This window comes from Canis lupus, chromosome 2, assembly GCF_048164855.1.
Source record: "Canis lupus baileyi chromosome 2, mCanLup2.hap1, whole genome shotgun sequence".
NCBI classification, from domain to species: domain Eukaryota; kingdom Metazoa; phylum Chordata; class Mammalia; order Carnivora; family Canidae; genus Canis; species Canis lupus.
Window position 1 is genome coordinate 68,761,372 of NC_132839.1, and position 21,678 is coordinate 68,783,049.

A 21,678-nucleotide genomic window follows, 5' to 3' on the forward strand; every position below is an offset into this window, starting at 1 on the left:
CTAAAAAAAAAAAAAAAAAAAAAAAAAAAGATTCAGAAATTTTGTGAGCTCTAAAGAACTTGAAAGTGACTGCAGAGGGAATGTTTACATCACAGAAATAAGCAAGCACTAGAATCTTCTAAGACTTTTTCCCAGTGAGCCGGTTTACCTATATACTCACTGCTTCTGTTAGACATATTCTTGAGAGTAGTCGGTATTCAGCTGGTGATGAGTTAGTCTGGAGTTCCAAGAAGATTTCACCCTCATGTCTGGCACTTTAGGGGCACAACATAGTGGTTCATAACTTAAAGAGCCTTAGAAAGTTCAGCTGGGACTGCCAATGAGAACATGTACACATGGCCTGTCCAGCACAGTGGTCTCAGGGTAGTCAAACATGGAGACCACTTGGCAGTTTTCAGGGCCTACCCCGTGTCCTCCCACCCTAAGAACAACTTTATCTTCTTTCTAAGGGTGACATCTCAAAAACTTATTCAAACATTGCATCCGTTCCAAAGCCCACGTGTGTAAGTGATCTATAGTCTCCATGAGACCAGATATTGTTCCTTGTAGTTCAGTGACCCAGGACTTAAAATTCACGTGTATCTTTCCCCATAAGCTGCACTGCCAACCAGTAGGGAACAAGGCATAATAACTGCAATATAATTTCAAATTTGGACAAGGGAAAAGGAGAAGACACACATCAGTTCCTGGTCCATAGTAATTCATGTCCAATTCTTGCTGGATAGAAATTTTGAAGGTTTTCTACCATAAAAAGGAGGGGAGAATTCCAACTTTGGTCACCATTCTGCTCTCAAACAGGAACCCTACTACCCATATCCTCTAAAGCCACACGTTCTACCTTCTGGGGTTCCTTGGTGTCTACAATTTCCCTTGGCCACCGCCGAAGGGATATGAGCAGTATTTCCTTCCTGCCCTGGTTTTTCAGCTTTGTTCCTATTCACAGAAGATTGGTGATTGTAGTTATTTTGAGTCTTGAACAAAGTATTTTTTCCCTTTCTATAGTTATTTTTATTCCAGTTTCATATTTTCTTTGGAAAAACAATTTCCTTATGAACTTTGCAAACTTTGATTTATTTCTCATTAGTCAGTCTCATGTGGTCATTACCATACCCGACTTTCTTCCATAAATCATGATTCTCAAGTCTGATTTATTTCTTCCCTTTTTTGCTGCCAGACCTCTTCCTTTAGTGAAGGGTAAGTGCTATCTTGAGGCATTGAAACAACATCTAGGAAGGCCACACCCTTAGTCTGATCTTTGCCATAGGGCTGAGTCCTTTTGTTCAGTAGAGAAGTCCTACTGAGTCTTTCATGTGGAGCTTATTGAAATTACATCTTGTACACTAAAGGCCTTGGAATAATTAGCTTTTCAAAACCTGTATCACTTTGAATTTCTAGACTTTGGCATTCTTTTTCTTTTCTGCTTGCCAACCAGCAAACTCTTTCCTGGGCTATTTCTTTCCTTTTATTTAACCCTGGCCAAATGTTACCCAGTAACAACTAATACACACTAGTAAAATCTGTTTACAGTTTCTTCTGAAGCTCAAAAGAAGCACAATCTGCCTTCCAAGGTATCACAATTTTATCAAGTGTGTAACATGGATCTTTAGCCATACAGCTGCCACCCTGTCACCTGTCAATTATTTTCTTGTCATCTGCCAATGGGCCTAGGAAATGACACCTAAGTTAAATTTATTTTGTTTTGTTTAGTTTCTGTTGTTTGGTTGGTTTTAACAGCAACGTCCTACTTCAAGATAATAATTTCTTATTTAGTCAGCGTAAGGTCACTTCTGTGAGAAACGCCAGCAAACCTTGTTGGTCCTTACAGAGGACTATTTCTCACTCACTCTAATGTGTGCATAGTGGTTTTCCATTCAATGATGATTAACAGTCCCAGGCTGCTTCCATTTTGTGGCTCCAAAATCACCCTGGAGTCCCTCACTGAGAAGTCAGGAGAAGAAAACATGAAAGTTCATTTGGGCGATTTTAGGAGCAGGGGCCAGAAGGGATGTACATGATTTATGCCCACATTTCATTGGCTAGAACTCTGTCACATTGACCTGTCTACAACACCACCTTCCTGTGAGACTGGGGGGAATAGTAGACAAGTTTGCTGAATATATAACATTATCTCAGTCCAGTCTGCAAATTGCTTCTTTTCTTCATTTTTTATTCAGTTGAATAATAACATCGTTTATTTGGCCATGGAAACAAAGGTAAAGACAAAGAAGTAAGGCTGCTCAGCCCATCTTTCACTAAGTCCTATTCCTTTGACACCTCATTCCACATCCATGTCCTTTTTTTCTACTGTGACTGTCTTAGTTTATACATCCATTTTTGCCCTGTGGGATTTTTTCTGGTCACCACCTACCTGGTCTGCCTATTTTCCTTTAAGACTTTGCCAGACTATGGTCCACCCTGCTGCTGGATTTGTTTTAATGAAGCAAGAATACATCATCTTGCTCCAGGGCTTGAAATCCTTCAATGACCCCCTGTGTCTTTTAGGATAGGTGTTAAATTTCCCAGAAACACAAAGTGCCCTAATTATCTCCTTCAACTGCTCATTCAGTTTTACTTTTGGCCTCTCCTTTTCACTTTTTGCTCCAGCCAATGTGACAGCTTTTTAAAATTAAACTTCCTTATTTTAAGATAATTGTATATTTATATGCAGTTGTCAGAAATAATATCCTAACCACTTTTTACTCTGACATCTATCATGCCTCTTCAACTTTCCAGAGGGGTATTTTTTATTTATTTATTTATTTATTTATTTATTTATTTATTTATTTATTTAAATTTTAGTTAGTTAACATCCAGTGCAATATTGGTTTCAGGACGGAATTCAGTGATTCATCACTTACATAAGACACCCAATGCTCACCATAACAAGGGTGCTCTTTAAATCCCCATCACCCATCTAGCCCATCCCCCATCCACCTCCCTCCATAAATCGTGTTTGTTCTCAAATCATAAGAGTCTCTTATGATTTGTTTCCCTCTCTCCTTTTTCTTCTTTCCATATTTTCATCTGTTTTGTTTCTTAAATTCCACATGAGTGAAATCATATGGAATTTGTCTTTCTCTGACTGACTTATTTTGTTTAGCATAATACACTCTACTTCTATCCAAATCATTGCAAATGGCAAGATTTCATTCTTTTTGCTGTCCACATCTTCATTATCCATTCATCAGTTGATGGACATTTGGTCTGTCTCCAGAGTTTGGTTATTGTTGATAATGCCATTATAAACATCATGGTGAATGTACCCCTTCAAAATCTATATTTTTATATCCTTTGGGTAAATATCTAGTAGTACAATTGCCAGACCATAGGGTAGTTCTATTTTTAGCCTTTTGACGAACTTCCATACTGTTCTCCAGACCAGAGGGACGTTTCTATCTACCTCTTACCCACTACTTGCTCCTTGTTTCAACTTTTACCTCCTCCTCTAACCTTTCAGTGTTCCCCTCCTACCTCACATATCCTCAGCTTTTCATGAAACTTGCAAAGTTGGCCTGCTGGATAGTTCACTTACCATAGACAGGGGCCATTTCTTTTTCAACCTCATAAGGCTTAATTATGGCTTAAATCTTGGCCCATAGAAGGTACTCAGCAAATAACTGGATTAATGCTTGGAAAAATCTATAATGGCTAAGCATTTAGGCTTTGGATTCTGTCTAATTGGTATTTATGCAACAAACGGTGAACTCAACACCTGGGGTATTCAAACTCTGCACATTCCAAAGACAAGGCTAGCCCTTAAGAAGCTTCTTCATGATAACCTCTATGCACTTGGAAAATCCTGCCTAATAAGAATGTCTTTGTATATTTGGGGACTTGGGCCACTCTGGTTAATCTATGCTAATAGTGTGATTTATGTCAGGGATCTGGGCCAACTTGCATGAGCTTGGTATCTGGAGGGACTGGACACTGAGAAATTAAGGTCATCCAAATAGGTATCCATATGTACATGATTGACTGAGAAGGGAAACCCCAGACACCAAGGCTCAGGTGACCTTTCCTGTTTGACAATATTCCATTGGTCATCGTGCTTTGCTGTCTGTTCTACTCCACTGGAGAGGACAACTGGAAGATTTTTCACCTTATTTTCCGTTGCTGATTTTAATCTCTATTTTTGCTGTAATAAACTGTAACTGTGAGTACAACAGCTTTTTGGAGTTCTGTGAATCCTTCTAGTAAATTCCTGACCTTAGAGAGATATTGGGGATCCAGAATGGCACAAAACCTCATTTCCAAACTAATCAGCCATGTGACAATGGACAGATAACTCAAATCCTACAAGTTTTAGTTATATCATGTGTTATGTGGGATAATGATAATAACAGCCTACCTCTTGGGATTTTTTTTTTTTTTTTACCTCTTGGGATCTTATCAGGACTCATATTGCATGCAAAGCACTGAACTTATAATTAGTGATAAAAAAACATTAGCTTTCATCACTATCATAATTACCATACCATGATAATTTCTTTACTATTGCATATTTTATAAATATCATCTTATAGATATAATTTTATAAATATCATCTTAAATATCTATATATTTTTCCATTAGAGGTAACACTGTTTATTTAGCCATCCTTTTATTGTTGGACTGTTAAGTCTTTTCTCATTTTTTTTCATCACTATAAACAACATGGTACTGTGCCTACACATTATGATTTCTATATTTAGGATTATTTCCTTAAGACACTTTCCAGAGATGAAATTTCTAGGTCAAAGGATTAAACACTGTAACATTTCTTGATGCATACTGACAGATTGCCTTCCAAAATATTTGTATTATTTTGAACTTTACAAAGCTTTTTTTTTTTTTTTTTTTTTTTTTTTTTTTTAGTATATGTGCTGCCGAAGTGAGCACTTTTCAGAGCTTTTAAAGTAAAAATTTTTTAAAGTAAAATTTTGTCCATTTTATTACACCCAGGAGGGCATAAGAAAGAAATTATTTCTTTGGAACAAATATCACAGAGTAACCATTCATTCTAATGTGACCATAAATTTCCTGAGAACAAACTGAAAAAAATCATTTTTGCTCTCTCTTGTGCTGAAAATGGAAAGTCCATATTTGCACAGACTGCAATTAAATATATTATTTCTTCACTCATCAATGAATAAGGTGAGAATCCAACTAATAAATGCATCATAATGCAGAAAAATAACTTCTATTAGCAAATATGCATCTATTAAAGAAGATTAAGGGGAAAGGAAAACATTTTTACCTTTAGTTCCGCAGAAGGAATTAATTCATTAGGCAGAGTTATGCTAATCATATTCATGCGTAATGTGATAGTCTTGTCATTAATGTTTGCACAAATCTGAGGAAGGAAATGAATATTTTTCCAGAGGTGAATTTTAATTTCAGTTCTCTAAGTGTATCACTGCCATTGTTGCATTTTTTCACTTTTCCTACACACTTCTTATAACAAAATGGGGGTGACAGGCCAAATAAAATTTGTAGCACACACTAAGCTTTTATCCTTTATCTTTATATTGGAACTTTTAATGCTCAGTTGCCTCTGCTTATTGACATACAGGAATACAGCACAACCATCTTGTGAATTCTAATTGGTAGAGGAAACTTGACAGTTCTCTGAATGGCTTGAGATCACAAAGTAGCTTCCTGGCCATTGACATCCACTCTTAGAGTGAAGACTTTGTAGGCTCATTTTGCCCTCTCCCCTTGACACTCAGCAGCAGAAGACACTGCAGTAAGTATGTTGATGGATAAGGTGGGGTTTCTAGGGGTGCTGTACAGAAGATGTGGATACATACAGAAAAAAAAAAAAAACTTGTGGGTTCATCCTATCTACCTTGTCAAACTTACCAGTCACTGCTTCTTTAAACGATCCCATCCCCCAGACTTACATTAAATGCTGTCCATGGTCAGATTGTTTCTGGTACCTTCCTCCCATTCCTCTACAACCAAATTCTAGATATCCCTGTAGACTCAGCTGAAATGAGTCTGCCCAAGATTCCTTCTCTACCTCTCTTCTGGAATGTTCCATATGCACAAAAAATTCAGTCTTGTGTCATAGTAATTTCTGTGCATGTCTAGTCTCTTCTATTAACTATAAGACTCTCAAGGAAAGGAGTTTTGTGTGATTTATATTTATATTTCATACAGAGACTTGAACATAGCAGTTGTTAAAGATGAGCCTGCTGATGGATAAATGAGTTTTAATTGATAATTGGATGGTTATAGGTTGTAGTGTAAATGTGTTCTGTGGAGCAAAGAATTCTGGTGTTGGGGACATTCATCCCTTCTTTAATATATATACATTTGTTGAACACCTATTATGCTCAGACACATCCTGGATCTTTTTTCTAATAGGCTGGGTGATTTTGGACAGAGTACTTAACCTCTCTGAGTCTCCATTTCCTAATGTGTAAAATGCTCTGGGAGCATTCACTGTGGAAAATTACATAGAGCTCATAGCATAGTATTTGCTTAACAATTGATATTTTCCTTCTTCCTTGCTCTTCTATCTAACAACAACAAAATCAACCAAAAACCACAATTCCTTCTCCAGTTAGCGCTATGTGGTTTCCCACGCTTCATATAGAAGAAAATCAAAAGTAAGGAAATCACTTCTCAAAAATAGTCTTGGTCTTAAATTCTAGAGTGTATGAAGGATATTTCAAATGCTAATGTGTAACAATATATCCTTATAATTCTATGATGGACTATGGCTCAACAATCTTGTGAGTTAGAAGGATCTTAATCCTATTTTTTTAATGTGGGACGTGAGGCTCAGAGGAGTCAGCGGGCTTCATGGCTCCGCAAGCAGGAAGGGCCTGAGTGAGTCAGGGTACTCCTTCTCCTGATGTGCACAGACCGCTTCCCAAACTCTGAAACCTCTGTTTGTAAGAAGTGTGGCTGCCTGAACACACACTTCAGCAGAGACTTCTCTCATCAGAAGCCTTCCACCTATTATTTTCCCAGCGGGCCTCTCCTTTTCGAACTCCCAAAATCCTGCAAGCAAGGCTTGGTGAATATGTCATCGAAGCAGTGTGTCATAAATCCATCAGCTTTCCCCAGCCCTGTCACGATGCTGCTGGAACCCTGCAAGCATAGCCCAGGTAGACGCTGCTGAGCCATAATGGGAAAACAAATGAGCCTGTTTTCAATGATCTGGAACCTTCTGACTGAGTTAATGTTTCAGTGGATTTGTTTGCTTCCTACAGCTGGCTAAGCAGTTTTGGTGACTGTGACAACAGTTTCCCCGGATTTGTTTTTACCCCTCATCAGGCTTGACACGTAGCCATTCTGTTCTTCACTTTCCATGCTGGAAGTGCTTATGTGATCATTGCTCTGAGAATAAGCTGAGGACACCAGAAAGAGCTGCAAGAAGGAGCTCAGCATACCCCTTACCCTTTTCTGAATCAGGGCCTTACAATTCAAGTCTGACCCCATGAATATTTCTTTCAAGGAGATAATTTATTGAAAGAACTCTGGCCTGGGAGCCTGAGGATGATAGGCTTTAGTACCCCTTCTGAGAGGATGTCACTAGGCAACCACAGACAATTCACTTAAATTATGAATTTGCCTGACCATAAGAATCACTTGGGACAACAATTGGTTGTAAAAAGAAAATATATGGAGTCTTGAGCTTTCCTCAAGCCTCCAAGGGATATTTCTGGGGCCCTGTAATACCTTTAACAAGTCTTTCAGGGGGTGTTTGAAATCAGATATTTTTGGGGGAAATACTGGCCTTAAGTATCTCTATGTCCCTGGCATCTCATATTTAATAATATATAGAAGTCTTTTTGTATTAGTGGTCCACATTCCACCTGCTTCAGGTTGCCTGGAGAGTTCACTAAATTTAATGCAAATTTCCAAGCTATACTGAAGACACGCTGAATCAGAATCCCTGGGAGTATGTCTCATGTGCTTTTATGACAGGTTTTCCAAGTGATTTTTACCCACACCTAAATTTGGGAACCACTAATAGCATTTCTTTATACATTTTATTATGTTTGGTGAGATTATCAGCATCCTAAAGCAATTGTGAGGATAGCAAGAGATAAATTATTAAGCATAGTTTCTGCCGTGGGCGAGTCCTTAATAAACATTAGCTACAAACACAATAACATGGTTGGTGCTTTCCTTGGGCAGAGATTACATCTTCTACTTAGGATTTTCACAACATACCAGGAGGGTCATAATAGCTGGTCAATATGTTCTTATTAATCTAATCTGCTTCTGTATTTCAAAGGTTTATGCTTTCAATTCTGCTGTTGCTCTTCCTCCCTGTGCCTATTTTTGTACTGGAAGAGTCTCAGGGGAATGAGAAGTGCACCTTGACAAGAACTATTTTGGTTGCCATAAAATGTTCCATTTGGAAGGTTCCTACAGGGCTGCTCAGGCCATGTCTTCACAGATGACCAGGGTAGTTATTATTAGTTTGGTTTCAGGTGTGAAAAGACAGAGCCACAGGGGAAAGGTGACCTGGTTACAGGGTTATTTTGGTGGTTGGTAAGAAATCCAGGACTAGAACTCAGATGCTCAGTCTAGCATCCAGAGTCTTCTCCATTTCATCCACAGCTTCTCAGTGTTGTGATTGTAGGACTTCCACTAACATCAGTTCTGTTTTCTAAAACTTCGTTTCTCCTTTCCTTGTCTTCATCCTCCTCACTCACCTTTCTGCCTTTTGGTAATCCCATCTTACCATATTGGCTCTGCGTTCAACTAATGCACAACAAATAAATCAGAGTACAGGCACAAAGGAAATTGGTTGCTTCAGTTGTGCTTGCTTTTACAAAAGAGCAATATGCATGAAAGGTGACTGACCCCAGCCTGTAACATGATGGTAGAAATTCAAAACATGGCACCTAAACAGGTGAAGGAGATTCAGGTAGTGAGTTCTTGCATCTCCTCAAATCATAATTTTGAAGGCAACTTCTTACTCTGTCCATGTCTGAGACCACTGCAGACAACAAGATTATAGGACTATATTTTTGTGATGAGATCCCCATCAGTGGTATTTAGATAGAATACAGACTCTATGGATCACTTAGTATCTTGGAATTCACTTGAGATACATTCTCCTTTTCAAGTACCAATGTAAGAATGATGTCTGGATTCTACCAGAATGGAGGCCACAGAGGGAGACCAAATCCAGCTCAGAAATCAGTATCCTGTTCATGACCGACAACTTGACCATGGGCCTCTAGATTGATAAGAAGGTCTATTTAGTGCTGAATTAATACAACTTCAGTCTAGTGTTTCATGACAGTATAATGTGATATTTTCATACATTCTTCTCTGGGACATAATTTCTACTTGGAATTTTGCAGTGTTATATAATTTATTCTTTATATTTTATTATGTAAATGAATGGTCTTTCAACTGCACTTAGTACTCAGATTAATTAAAATACATTTTTTCATTATTTTATATGAACCATTCTTTTTTTTTTTTGATGAGAACCCTTAAGATTTAGTCTCTTAGCAATTTTCATATATATTACAACAGTGTTAGCTATAATTATGTTGTATATGACATCTCTAGTATTTACTTATTTAAAATGAGAAGTTTACCTTTTGATCATCTTCCTTCATTTTTTATAATAAATTTATTTTTTATTGGTGTTCAATTTACCAACATACAGAATAACACCCAGTGCTCATTCCGTCAAGTGCCCCCCTCAGTGCCCATCACCCATTCACCCCCACCCCCCACCCTTCTCCCCTTCCACCACCCCTAGTTCATTTCCCAGAGTTAGGAGTCTTTATGATCATCCTCCTTCAATTCTCCCTTCCCCACCCCATATTTCTGGCAACAATACATCAGATCTCTATGTCTATAAGTTGTTTCCTTTTGATTTTTAAATAGATTTCATATGTGATATCATACAATATTTGTCTTCCTCTGTCTGAGTTATTTTGCTTAGCATAAGTCTTCAAGGTCTATCCATGTTGTTATAGATTGTAGGATGATCTCATTTTTATGGTTGAATAATATTCTATTTTATATATATTTATCCATCTATTAATGGATACTTAGGTTGTTTACATGTCTTGGCTCTTGTGAGTAATGTTGTAATGCACATGGTGGTACAGATATCTTTTCCTACTACTACTAATCCCTTGAGGGAGTATCCCCACCACTGACTCTATTGTTTTGTTTCATTGTTTTCTGGAAGTTATTATCTCTGTTGTACAGAGTGATATACTAAAAACAAATCAGGTATCAAGCAAACATAAGATTTAAAATATTTTCAACCCCAAAGAATACGGAGGCTGCAGATGGGTGCTTGATTTAACCTTCTTAACATCCACCTGTATGTATTTGTACATACTGCATACTGTGCTATCATAAATACTAATATTGTTCATCTCCCACACTGTTTGCTTTTTGACGCCCCTCATTCTACATGCAGACCAAGACTATAGTTAACAACAACAACAAAAAAAAAAAAAAAGAAAAAGAAAAAAGAAAAGAAAAAAAAGAGTACTTCTTTGTTAAAAACCCAAAGTAAGCACTAGTGGGATAAGCCCCAGCAGCTGTTTTCAAGGTGCAGTTAGAATCTTTGAATGTTCTAAAGGAATGTCCTGAGAATATCCTAGTGTTGTCTCTTCATTCTGTGGGGGAGGGCTGCTGCAAATTTAGATAGATCAGGTTTGGAGAGCTGTGGCGTTTCCCCAGGAAGCCTCATGAGAAGGCATTCATGTGGGAGATGAGATATTCCACGTGCAAAATGGTCAGTGTCTGGAACTATTATCAGTGTCAGAGAGGACATTGATTTATTTTGCATATAGCAAGGATTATGCTGGTTATTGGCATCTACTGGCTCTAGTTATAACTATCATCAAAATTTGTGTGAATCCTTCAAAACATTCTCACAGCGTTCTTAAAACATATATTGAATAAGAAAAAGAAAGTGTTACTATATTCATGATGCAGGAGAAATACCATTTGAAAGTCTCTATAAATGAAGCAAAAGAAAAATGTAAAAGCATCTGCTTTGTGTAATGAAGAGCAGGAGAATTTTTTGCCAGGGGTGGTGGTGGTGGGAGTGGTTGGGGTGGTGGTGGTTAACTCTGAAATAAGATTTTAAAAAGTTGTAGGAGAAAACAAACCACACACACACACTGTGTTGAAGAGAAAACGGGCTGAAAAGCAGGCTGAGTTGAAAAGGGAGCTGAGTAAGCAAAAGAAAGCCTGAAATTAAAAATTAAAAATATTTAAATTCAAATTGGTATTGGGACCAGAAAGGGTAAGAATTGATAATGCAGAAAATAAAACTGTCATTTTTGGATAACAAAGCTGCCTAGAAGAAAATGGGGAAGGAGACAGAAGTCATGACTGAGAAGCAAGAGGTGTAGAAGACACGTGACCAGCACGCAGTCTAGAGATAATTGAAGCCATGACCAGAACACCTGGATGAGAATAACAGTTCGGATGGGAGTGAGAAAAACTTAACTGCACTCCGAATGCTTACATATATTAATCAAAAGTCTGCTGAATATCAAGAAAAATTATATAAGTAAACACCAAAAAAAACCCTCTTGAATATTTCCAATATTTTAGTAAAGGTTTCTAACATGTGTACAATTGATCAAAGCTAAAATGCCCGTCACATGCATGATACTTTGATCCCATCATTAGAATTTTTTTATAGTTACCACACTTCTATGCATCTATTCTTCTCCCTATCCATCCATCAACTCATGTTTTCTTTGATACATTTTATTTTATTTATTTATTTATTTTTTAATTTATTTTTTATTGGTGTTCAATTTACTAACATACAGAATAACCCCCAATGCCCTCACCCATTCACTCCCACCCCCCGCCCTCCTCCCCTTCTACCACCCCTAGTTGTTTCCCAGAGTTAGCAGTCTTTACGTTCTGTCTCCCTTTCTGATATTTCCCACACATTTCTTCTCCCTTCCCTTATATTCCCTTTCACTATTATTTATATTCCCCAAATGAATGAGAACATGAGCTGTTGACATTTGTGTGAGTGCCCCTAAATACTGCAGAATGCATATTATTAACTACTGTTCAGTATTTGCTTAGAGTGTTTTGTCTTCAGATATACAATTTATACTGAATGAAGTGAATAAATGTTATGATACTTTTACTGATTTTGACAAGGGCATGCACCGGGGATTTAACTGAAACCCCTGTCATGATGCAGAATATTGCCATCACCTTCATGCCCATTCCCTTCAAGCCTTCCCTCACTGAGCCAACTACTGTTCTGATTTTTCCAACTCACATTAGCTTTGCCTGTTTGGTAATAAGTGGAATCACAAAATATGTACTCTGTCATTGGGAGGCTATATAAGCTTTACCTATTCTATAACTTCATGTAAATGAAATCACAATTATCCTATTCTATTATCTATTACAGGAAACTTCTTCCCTTCTCTAAGAGATCCTTCCCTGTTGCTTATGTCATAAGTTTGTTCGTTTTTATCACTGAATGGCATCCCATTGTGCAGGTAAAGAAGTTTGTTTATCCATGTCCCTAGTTCCAATTTTGGTTTATGATAAATATAGCTGTTATGAACATTTGTGTACAATTTCCTTGTGGCTTTTGAGAATATGTTTACATTTCTTATAGGCGAATGCTTAAGAGGGAATTTCTATGTCACAGAGTAGTTGTGTTTGATTTTATGAAAAAATACCAGAACTCTTCTCAAAGTGGTTATAAAATTCTAAATTGCTACTAATAAATTAATATAGTTCTGGTTGCTCTTCATGTTTGCCAAAATTTGGTGTTATTTATATTTTTAAATTTAGACGTTTTGGTACATACATACTGGTATCTCATAATGGCTTTCTTTTGAATTTCACTCATAACTAAAGATGTTAAGCAATTTTCATTTGTTTATGCATGTACTTTCTTTATGAAGGGTTTGTTAAAACAACTTATTGTTCTTTTTTAAAAAAATATCCTATTATTTTTTAAATTGTGTTGTTGAATTCTGTAATACCAAGTTTGGGAGTTCCTTGTAAATCCTGGAAATTAGTCTTTTATAAATAAGATGTATGCTTATAAATGTCTTCAAATCTGAGACTTTTTTTTTAAGATTTTATTTATTTATTCATGAGAAACACAGAGAGAGAAAGAGAGGCAGAGACACAGGCAGAGGGAGAAGCAGGCTCCATGCGGGGACCCCGATGCGGGACTCAATCCTGGGTCTCCAGGATCAGGCCCTGGGCTGAAGGCGGCACTAAACCACTGAGCCACCTGGGCTGCCCGAAATCTGAGACTTTTTATTTATTTTCTTAAAAATATCTTTTGGTGAGCAGATTATTAATTCTAATAAGCAGATATATTTTAAGCTGATAAAAGCTGATTTATATTTCTTTCTTTCATGAATATTATCTTCATGATTCATCCATGCCTAGATTAAGTTATGGAAAGTGTTTCATCATTCACTGGGTGGCTAAGCTCTGTGGCCTAAGTTAACAGGCAGGTAAGTGCCACCCAGGGAAGAGACCTGAAAAAGATTTGATTTCACTGAAAACAGACAACACACACACCAGGCTTAAATGGTCCCACCCATTTACTTACAACAGGAGAGGAGAGTGCACAACACTTAGTCCTTGAAATGCAGTGGTCACCAAGCCCAGCAGACCCACTCCACATTTGATGCAGGCAGTGTAGCTGCACTGACCCCATTTCATGTCAGTGAAATGCTACATCTCTCTAGTGCAATGTAAAATACAGAGAACTGGAGGCCTGCACGAGAGCCCCATTGATATATACACTTAAGCAAAACACAGGTGTATACACACCAAACTTGGAAGAGAGAAAGGTAGTTCCTTTCAAGACTAAAAGTCTAGCATGGGTTGTGAGGGTTCTTTATCTCTGAGTAAAAAAATGTTCTAGGCCCAATATGACTCAAACAGCCATGCAGAGGGTGAAGAAGGCTGTCCACTTCTCCCATTCTCGACTCCACACATACCTGCTAGGATACTGTGATAGCAGGTAAAGTATTTTAAATCTGGAGAGATCACTGCAGGAAGAGGCAGAGCTGGGGGCAGATGGCTACAGTAGCCCAGTGTACTCCATCAGCTTTATTTTTTATGGATCCATCCATGAGTTAAGTCAAACCATCAACTGGAACATCTTCCAACTGTGAACTCCACTTAGCTGAGGGAAGATCAGGAGTGGCCCTGTAGGTTATTAAGTCCTCTCCAACAAGGCAGCTACTTGTTCATGAAGCTGTGGAGTCAGTTGACCCTCCAAAGCCTGGTTAGTCTCCATCTTTCCTACCAAAGATAATCTCCTATATTTTTTCTCTAAAAACCTCATAATTTTAGCTTTCATGTTCTGATAGTTGATCCAACTCAGTTTAAATTTTGAGTGTAAGTGGAGGATTCATTTTTTTCCACATGGATATCCATTTGTTCCAGAATTATTTGCTAAAAGGTTTTTCTTTTCCCCATTTTATTACTTTAGCACCTTTGCCAGAAATCAAATTGACTTGTACATGTGGGTTTTCTAGGTCCTCTGCAATATGCTATTGATAACATTTGTCAACTTATATGCCAGGATGATGCTTTTTTATTGAGATGGAAGTTATATATAACATATTAGTGTCAGGTATACAACATAATGATTTGACATTTGTATATGTTGCAAAAAGGTTACCACAGTAAATCTTGACATCCATCATGACACATAGCTATATTTTTTCTTTCTTGTTATGAGAATTTTTGCGATCTACTTTCTAAGTAGCTTTTTACATACAATACAGTATTATAAACAATAGTCATTGTGTCTATGGATTAGAGTTCTAGACTCATTATCTTTGTAACTTTTGATCAACATCTCCCCATTTACCCCACCCTCACCCCAATCCCTGGTAGCCACTGTTCTACCCTCTGCTTCTATGAGTTCAAGCTGTTTTGTTTTACCTTTTAGATTCCACATATAAGTGATCACACAGTATTTGTCTTTCTCTTTTTTGGTTTCTTTCACTTAACAGAATGTCTTTCAGATTCATCTATACTGTTACACATGGCAGGATTTCTTTCTTTCTCATAGTTGAATAATATTTCATCACATATATAAATATTTATATATAAATGTTTTATAATAATATATAACATATTTAAATATACAACATATAACTAACTACATGATATACAAATATATGTATATTATATAATATATTAATATTTACATATATTTTACATATAAAATATATATATATATCTTCTTTATCCATCCATATATTAAATGACGTTTGGTTGTTTCCATATCTTGGCTACTGAGAATAACACTACAGTGAACATGGGAGTGCAGATATCTCTTAGAGATAATAATTTAATTTTCTTTGGACACATACCCAGAAGTTGGACTGCTGAATTGTATGGTAGTTCTATTTTTAATTTTTCAAGGACCTCCACACTGTTTTATGTAATGGCTGCACCAATTTACATTCCCACCAACCGTACACTAGAATTCCCTTTCCTCCAACCTTCCCCAACTCTTGCTATCTTTCTTTCTCTTTCTTTCTTTTTCTTTCTTCTTTCTTTCTTTCTTTCTTTCTTTCTTTCTTTCTTTCTTTCTTTCTTTCTTTCTCTCTTTCTCTTTCTTTCTTTCTTTCTTTCTTTCTTTCTTTCTTTCTTTCTTTCTTTCTTTCTTTCTTTCTTTCTCTTTCTTTCTTCTTTCTTTCTTTCTTTTTTCTTTCTTTCTTCTTTTTTCTTTCTTCTTTCTTTTCTCTTTTCTTTCTTCTTCTTTTTTTTTATATTAGCCATTCTAACAGTTGTGCGGTGCTATCTCACTGTGGCTTTGTTTTGCCTTTCCTTGATGATAAGTGATGCTGAACATTTTTTTGTGTACCTATTGCTATCTCTCTTTGTAAAAAAAAATGTCTATTCACATCCTTTGACTTTTTTTAATCGGGTTGTCTCTTCTTTATATAGTTTGGTTATTAACCACTTATCAGATGAATGGTTCACATATATTTCTCCCATTCCATAGGTTGTTTCTTCACTCTCTTGATTATTTCCTTTGATGTGCAGAAGCTTTTTAGTTTGGTGGAATTCCATTTGTCTATTTTGCTTTTCTTGCCTGTGTTCTCGGGTCATATCCAAAAAAGATCAATGCTGAGATCAATGTTAGGAACCTTTATCCCTCTGCTTTCTTTGAGTAGTCTTATAGTTTCATGCCTTACATTTAAATCTTCAATCCATTTTGAGTTAGTTTTTGTATATGGAATGAGATGAATCAATTTCATTATTGTGCATATAGGAAACTAGTTTTCTCACACCATTCATTGAAAGGGCTGTCCTTTAAATGTGTTTTTGGGCCCCTGGTGAAATATCAATTGACTATTGCATGGATTTATTCTGGAGTGGAATTCTTGAAAAATAATCAAAATTGCAAAATCATAAAAATAATTTACAGGGACTAATGTTATATATTAAAAATGTTTATTGGTAGATTATAAATGTTAAATGCAAATTATAGCAATGTAATAAGAAAATAGGACCAATATAAATAAATGAAATTATTAAATCTATTAAATAATGACTAAAATCACTTGTTAATTCATAATTTAAAATAAATTAATTTAGAATTATTCTTTAACTCCCTAATCCCACATAAATTAACAATGATTATGTTAAGTCCTGGTATAATTTCATCTGAATCAGACAAAGGCTGAAGGACTTTGTTAAAACAAAAACACACCCACTAGTAGAACTAAAAACTGGCTATGTACTTTCAAATATAGTACAATAAGAAGCACAAAGGGGAAATACAGATTCTATAAAACCCAGAAAAATAAATTATAATCATAAAATCTTGCCATTATAATCATAAAATCAGAAAATCTTATTTTCTGGTCATATGTGGGAAAGAAAGTAGTAATGTGAGATTTTTTAATCCCTTATATCTTTTTATATTTTTTCAGATTCTTAGCACTGAGCATAATTTGCGTTAGTAATTGAGATAAAAATGAAAGATTCTGTTTATAAACACTTGGAAAAATTTTTTTAAGTAATTTACGTTCTGAATTGACACTACCACCTTTGTCTCACTTTCCAAGTTTAAAAGAGTTTTCTTCCTAGGAAGTATTTCACTTAATGCCAAGGAAAAACGTCCACTGCACTTCACCACTGCCCCTGGAGAACTCATTGTAAACCTCTTGGTATTTCTTATATTTACATATGTTGCTGTTTTACAGAATAAACATCTACCTAATGAACACCAAAAGCAAGATATATCTTAAATTCATTTTCCAAACATAAACAATTCTTCAGCTTTATATAATTACAACTTGGAGAAATATATATATGCAAGTTTCAAAGGAATGCACCGCTAATGACTACATGTTTGTGTCCCTCCAAAATTCATATGTAAAAATCCTAAACCCCAAAGTGATAGTACTCAAGAGGTGAGTCCTCTGGCAGGTGATCAGGTCATGAGGATGGAGCTTTCATGAATGGGATTAACGCTTTCATAAAAAAAGTGCCAGAGAGCTCCCTCCCTCTTTCTGCTATGTGAAGACACAAAGAAAAGCGTGTACCAAGAAGGAAAGAGGTCCTCATCAGACACTGAATCTGTCCACACCTTGATCTTGACTTTCCAGGCTTCAGAACTAGGAAAATTAAATTGCTGTTTATAAACCACCTAGTTTATGGTGTTTTTATATAAAAGCCTGAATGGACTAAAACATACATTTAAAACATACAATCTTAGTTTCAACTTCAGACAAAGCTGGGATGGCCATCCTTGAAAGCACAACTCAGTCACCAAGGAGGCAAGATTTACCACTGATTAAAATCCAGGGCAGCCCTGGTGGCTCAGTGGTTTAGCGCCACCTTCAGCCCTGGGCTTGATCCTGGGGACCCCAGGATCCAGTCACACGTTGGGCTCCCTGAATGGAGCCTGCTTCTCCCTCTGCCTGTGTCTCTGCCTCTGTGTGTGTGTGTGTGTGTGTGTCTCTCATGAATAAATAAAATCTATAAAAAATATTTTTAAAAAATCCAAAGTAAGCAATAGTTACATAAGCACTGACTTAGGTTCTCAAGAAGCAGTTAGAAGCTTTTTCTAAAGAATGTCATAGTGCTGTCTCTTCATTCTGTGGTGGAGAGGTCTGAAAATTCAGATATGCATATAGGAGAAAAGGCAGTCTTGCGTCTTTGACAATGTAATTCAGTGAAAATAAGGAGAAAGGACATGTACTTTATGGGGTGATCTTTCGGGCATACTGAACAGTGCTATAGGAAAACATGACCTACATTGTGAGATGAACTCAATGGCCTTGGAGAAAGAGACCAGGTGGCAGAAGGTGTCTCTACATTTGGCACATGATACAAAGGTTCCTCACAGTAATATGGGTAGCCTACTCTGGAAGGAGCAGGAGAGACATTGATGTGAATATCCTACACTGGCTGGAAAGAACTTGGTGGGAAAGTGGGATCAGAAGTTCTTCCATGTTTTAGGATAAAAGTGAATGTCAAAAACCTGTTTTAGGGGAAACCTTTCTTCTCCTTTCTTCTCCTTTCCTTGTATCTCTGCATCATAACATAGAGGAAGGGACTTCTGACAATCCATCTGCCTTACAAGGAAGGGTTGCAGGAGCTCTTGCTTCTCTGTGGTCCCCAAGGAAGGAGGAGCAAATAATCTGGCCTGCACTGGGATATATTTAAAAAGAGAATAGAGATAGTATAGAGAGGCTATGGTCCTGATCTCCTGGCCTCTTGTGTTAGCCTGAACTGAGACTCACTGGATGTCTATGCTCTTTTGCTCTCCTCCTTGACCTTATTTACGATTTTCTTTCTTTGCATGTTACGCGGATCAGACCTCTGTCAGCACATCCAGATTCTCTGCAGCTTTGCAATATTTTACTGGCAGAGGAGTTATATAATACCTGCAGAATTCACCTAGGGGCTTCCGAGCTGGGAGTGAAAATGCCTTTTTGTTTTCATCTTGAAAGCTTGCCCTCTGATAAAGTTTTTCAGGAACTATATATTTGGGATATATATATATTGTTCAATCAATAATAAACCTGAGTCTTTGAACTCTACTTGATAGTGATTCCTATTTCTTCGTATTTGTTGGACTTTCAGTGGAGAACAGGGGTAAGCTTAGCTTGTTTCCACACTAAATTTCCAACACTGTTTTTAAGATAAAGTATTGATACCCCTTTGTTAATAGAGAAAACTTAATATTTAATCAACTTAGTAATGATAAATGTACTGACATTAGAACATGGATCATTAATCAGCAACTCCATTTAATAAGAACATGAAGTTCTCCAAACATTGCATATATTACATCACCTATTTCTGAGCACTGACAATATATTCCAGATGTGGTAAACACTTACTGATATGCCTTTTGCATCTACTTCTGTGAATTGTTTCTTTAAAACATATTTAAAAAATATCTGCCCTATCTAACCTACCTGTACAGTATGACTGCATCTGATTCAAAATGAGTCAATGAGAAATCTTCCCTACAATTTTTCACACTACAGGTGCAAGAGAGAAGACATGATGCTGGTGTGAGCCTGGAAGCTGTTTATGGACATATATGCCTTGCTACATGGAAAAGCAAGCTTGTGGTAGGAGAAATGGAGTCAACCTAGCCTAAATGTCATTATGAAGACAGTGAGAGAGGAAGTCCTGTTTCCAGTCATGTGGTCTCTGGCTTGCTCTGACTTCTGCTTCTTGGAAGTTTGGTTGGCCAACTCATCTGAAAGATTACTCATGTATCCTTCTAATAAATTCCCATTTGTGTAAGCTTGTTTGAGCTGTGTTTCTGTCAATTTCATCCCAACTAAAGCACCATATGCTTACATTAATTTCTGCTGTATTTGTGATATCACTATAAGATAGATATCAATTCCATCTACAGATGAAGAAAGTTAAGCTAAATTACTGGTATCATTCCAAAGCCCATGCCCTTTCCATCCCATCTTCAATGACTTCTGAAAATACTTTGATAATAATGCAACTGGTTAACCTTAGGCTAAAATAGCTGAATGTCCTGAAGTTCTATTATGGATGAGATGGAGAAGTTTATCTGTGTAGAAGACTTGTAAATTCTCCAATCTACCAAGTTGTGCCAGATGCTCTTCTTTCCTTAATCAAGGGGTTATTTTTTAAAAATTTTTTAATCAAGGGGTTAAATGGTTTGCATTGCTGCACAAGACCATGGAGGAAATAAGACAGCTGAAATGAATCTCAGATCTTCAGACCCCCGGGCTCTCACTGCCACATGTTACTGTCTACAAGTTTCCTATTGACACAATAAGAATTTGGAAGGCTATGATATTAATTAAATAAACAGTGAGATGGAGAGATATTTGCAAGTGACATATCTGATAAAAGATTAGTATCCAAAATATATGTAGAACTGATATAACTTGATACCCCAAAACCAAATAATCCAATTAAAAATGGGCAGAGGACATGAACATACATTTCTCCAAAGAAGATATACAGATAGTCAACAGAAACATGAAAAAATGTTCAGCTTCACTCATCATCAAGAAACTGCAAATCAAAACTTCAACGAGATACCACCTCACATCTGTCAGAATGGCTAAAATCAAAAACACAAGAAACAACACATGTTGGTAAGGAAGTAGAGAAAGGGAACCCTTCTGCACTGTTGGTGGGTAGTGACTACCATATTGGAAGGCACAGAATTACATGCTTACCTCTTCTACAAATACTGACAATCCTAAATTTTACTTGTGAAGAACTTCTCCATATCTTCATACCTCCGTATCAAATTGTGTACCAGACATTTCACCTGTTTCCATAGGATTTTCATTCCTACATTTCAAAATCTAACTTATTTTACCATCCTAAGTTTATCTCTTGTCTCCCTCCTTAAGAGTTGCCATTGACTAGCCAATTGTCTAAGCCAGGTATTAAATTTAGGTGATTGTCTCTCTTTCCCAAAACAAATAATTTATTGAAACCTATTTATTCTATCTAACTCCTTTCTTAAGTCCTTGCTCTGCAATGCATTCTTGCTGTCACTGCCCTGATTTAGTTCCTCAAAATGACTTGCCCAAAATTCTTGCAAAAATCTCCTAACCTGAGTCCTCCCTCACAGTTTTACTCCTATTCATATACTCTGCTGTCATGGTCAATCACACCATCATGATGCATATTCTAAAAAGTAGATCTGGTCAGATCCCTTTCATCCAGAGTCTCATCAGCAGTTGCAAGATGAAACCTAAATTGTGCATAACCAGATGTCTGTTGGGTTCCTCCATCACATCACTTTGAGATAAGAGTACCTGGATTTCATGATCCACACATACACAAATATCTTGACCTTTCCAGTGAATTTCCAAAGTAGGGGAAGCTATGGTTTTCAAGAAATCCCTTTCTCTCTTAGTTTCAGCCTCTGGATCTCACAGTGTCAACTCAGCCTCTACATTAATTTCCACAGAAATTATCAAACAAACAACAAATGTATCAATTATCATAAAAAATTGAGGGAGACAGTGGGTTTTAAAGAAGAACTGGGGTTTGCACACACACGCACACATGCACCCACATCAAGCAATATAAAATCTGTAATAGTCATTTCAGTTCTTGAATGTCCTTTTCGAGAGGCAGTATGGCAGAGTGGTGAAGTGTGTGCTCTGGCTGGTTTTGAATCCAAGCTTCTGCACAAAGAGCTGGATAACCTTGAGGAAGTTCTTCAACTTATCAGGA

General features: G+C 36.8%; 2 long non-coding RNA genes across 4 annotated transcripts in view; one reads left to right on the top strand and one right to left on the bottom strand.

The window, feature by feature from the left end:
* LOC140610451 (uncharacterized) overlaps positions 1-21,678 on the bottom strand; it is a 194,097-nt gene that overhangs the window by 106,214 nt on the left and 66,205 nt on the right. The window contains exon 2 of one of the 3 annotated variants that reach the window (XR_012012104.1): positions 5,237-5,332. The exons of the other annotated variants lie outside the window; for them this stretch is intronic. This is a non-coding gene — a long non-coding RNA (uncharacterized lncRNA). The remainder of the gene's footprint in view (positions 1-5,236; positions 5,333-21,678) is intronic. 3 annotated transcript variants of the gene reach the window in all.
* LOC140610444 (uncharacterized) lies at positions 10,608-19,720 on the top strand. The gene is made up of 3 exons (XR_012012096.1): positions 10,608-10,720; positions 12,380-12,470; positions 19,476-19,720. It is a non-coding gene; the product is annotated as an uncharacterized lncRNA (long non-coding RNA).